This window comes from Protobothrops mucrosquamatus, unplaced genomic scaffold (genome assembly GCF_001527695.2).
Source record: "Protobothrops mucrosquamatus isolate PMUCROS unplaced genomic scaffold, P.Mucros_1.0 scaffold_228, whole genome shotgun sequence".
NCBI classification, from domain to species: Eukaryota; Metazoa; Chordata; class Lepidosauria; order Squamata; family Viperidae; genus Protobothrops; species Protobothrops mucrosquamatus.
The window spans coordinates 110,453-113,642 of NW_015386304.1; the positions used below are offsets into that span (position 1 = coordinate 110,453).

Below are 3,190 nucleotides of genomic sequence, written 5' to 3' on the forward strand. Positions count from 1 at the left end.
GTGTGTGTGTGTGTGGAGATAGGTGGGAGGGGGAGTTGAAGAGGAGTCAAGGGAAGCAGTCCCTTACCAAGGCTTGGATTGGGATGGGTCCTTGCCTGATGACCAGTGCCAGGGTTGCTGTTGCTAAATGATGCATCCCCTAGTCATAGAAATTCTGCATCCCCTAGTCATAGAAATTCTGGTTTCAGATACTGTCATAATTCAAGGTCTATCTGTACAACATTTTTCTAAACTGGAAAGATTTGTGAATTAGAGATGTAAAATTAGTTTTAAATAACCTTTTTACAGCTGTAGTAACTGAGACAGTTTTACAAAAAACTAAATATGATGTGGTGAGAAGTTTAGACAGAATGTGTAGATAAGTAGACATCTGTGGAAGAGGGCAGTGATGCTAAAGGGTAAAAAGGGAAGATAATTTCAGCAATTATTTTGTCTAGTGTGGAGAGCAAAGATACGACAAAAAAAATCAACACGCGGATGGAGTTATGCACATGGAAAGGTAGTGTATCTATGAAGAGAATTAAATAGAGCAGAATATTTTCTGTTCCTTTATAGAGTTAAAAAGTTGTTTTGATTACTTGGAAAAGATCTAATGCAGATTTAGAACTCCTTAACTTAGACCATATCTGCATTTACCATTTAAGCATCTCCTGCTCATACTTGATTAATTCTAAACTGATTTAAGAAAATTAATTTATTTATCAAATTTATATGCCACTCATCTCACGGTTCGAGGTGACTCTGCTATCTGGACTGAGACATCTTGGCAACAACTTCCAAAATGTCCAGTCCAAAATGCAGGCTACAATGTCCTCCCACTAAACAGTTTTCCTGCTGCTACCTTTCTGTTTGGGAAAAGCAATGGCCAGCCATTTTTCTTCCTATGGGCAATTTTTCTGGATATCTATCTATCTATCTATCTATCTATCTATCTATCTATCTATCTATCTATCTATCTATCTATACATACATACATACATACATACATACATACATACATACATACATACATACACTTGATAAAAAATTCAGCATCTTGCATCATCTTGAACCTTGGCCTGTAAGTTTATATATCTACTGAAGCCTGAAACAAAGTTTCAGATTTTCCATTTTTACTCCTAAAAACCCAGCTATACTAAACAATAATTACTATAAAAGCTCAGCAGGGCCCTCTCAAACCTGTGCTACAAATGGATACGTACTTTTTGCATAATAACCGCACAATCTGTAATGGAAGAAATAGAAGCGGGTCTCTATATTTATTTATTAAATTTATATGCTGCCTAGAACGCCTGGAAGATGAGATATTAAAGAAATAATCATGAATAAATATTATAATTACATAAAGAAATGCATGATCAGAAGTAGTTTGTTATTATAGCTTATTTTAATACAGAGGTCCCCAACCTTTTGGGCACCAGGGACCAGTTCAATGGAGAGAGGTTTTTCCGCGGACCGGAGGGTGCGTGTTTTTGTGTGCTGCCTGCATCCCACGGATGGGGCTTTGCTTGTTTGTGTGGACCAGTTGCTGGCATGCCTCGGCCTGGTATTGGTCCATGGACCTGGGGTTGGGGACACCTGCTTTAATAGACTGAATTTAAGTAAATAGTATTTTGATAAAACTAATTACTGCAATTTGTTTTCCTCCATAATGAATTTTAAGGGGAAAATGGGTGTGAACGAATAAACAGCATCCATTACAATGGAAATATTTACTTGCGAAGATTCTTTGAAATTTTCTTGAAGAAATATCCTTCTATAAACATTAGAAACATCATACAGTTTCTTTTAAAATAGTTCTAAATTTATTATGAAAATTATACTGTTGAAGTAGAGATGAATCTCAGTCCTGTTTTTGAGTGGATGTTGGTAAGAAATGATACATCTGAACAATTTAGGGTATTTGTCTTTTCAAATAACTCCAAGTTAAAAAAAAATGCAGAAAAAGAAAATTGGGCTCCCAAAACAAAATAATTCTTTTGCTTTTACTGCTTTGAGTAGGGCTAAAATTCTGCCTGTACATTTCTTTGCACAGACATGCATGGAATTGCACTGTGTGTTCTTTAGATGTTTTAATATCAAAATGATGAAGAGAATTACTAACATTTCTTGACTTTTATTTTTAGAGAAAATAGAGCGTCTTTGAAATGCAGGCAATGTTTAGTAAAATATAGCGCATGTTCTCGTAAATGCCGCTTACAAAAATCCTGCATCTATTTTAAGATGTATTCTGTCATCCTCCTTGCAAACTCCCAACAGGTTATGAGCATTGCTTCTCTTTGCCATTGAACATAAAAAGCTATGAGCAAAGCCAAAAAGGTTAGCTGAGGAAGTTCATAAATCTATACAAAATATATCTTTTCCAAGGTTAATGTAATTCTCGCATTTGTAAGCCTCTTTGAACATGCATCTTGCATTTTTCTCATTTTGTGAAAATGACTTTTTTTTTTAACAATGTCTGTATAAAGATGTTCATGAGAATTTTGTTATAGGGTTAATAATTATTATTTTTAAATTGACATGATGTAAAAATTGCATAATACTATGTTAATAATATCACGGCAATGTTTTTTAATTGTTATTTTAGTTATTTATGTCCAGCCTTTATTGTTTGTAAAAATAACACAAGGTGGTAAATAGATGCAATACTCCTTCCTCCTCCTATTTTCCTGTAACAACAACCCTGTGAGGTGAGTTGGGCTGACAGAGAGTGACTAGTCCAGGGTTAGGCAACCTTGGCTCTTTTATGACTCGTGGCCTTCAACTCCCAGAATTTCTGAGCCAGCCATGCTAAGGGGAAAGGGAGAGTTTCCAAGCTGAGCCATGCTGGCTCAGTAATTCTGGGAGTTGAAGGCCACGAGTCATAAAAGAGCCAAGGTTGCCTACCCCTGGACTAGTCCCATCTAAGACATGACAACCAACTTGGTGATTGTGGGTCACCTGACAGGGCTATTGTGGGGAAAAAGGAGACATAAAGAGTGTTATGTAGGTTGAACAACTTATAAAGTAATAAAAGTGGGATAAAAATTTATCTATCTATTTATCTATCTATCTACCTACATCATCTTCATCATTAGTCTTTACTGATTATATTTGAAAGTGGTCTCTTTAAATTATCTAATGAATATGGTAAATTAATCATATGCATAAAAAAGAGCAAGGCAAGTAAGAGGCATCTGGAATATATGTA

General features: G+C 35.5%; 1 protein-coding gene across 1 annotated transcript in view; it reads left to right on the forward strand.

The window, feature by feature from the left end:
- Positions 1-3,190, forward strand: part of FBXL4 (F-box and leucine rich repeat protein 4) — a 31,254-nt gene that overhangs the window by 966 nt on the left and 27,098 nt on the right. The gene's annotated exons all lie outside the window — the stretch shown is intronic.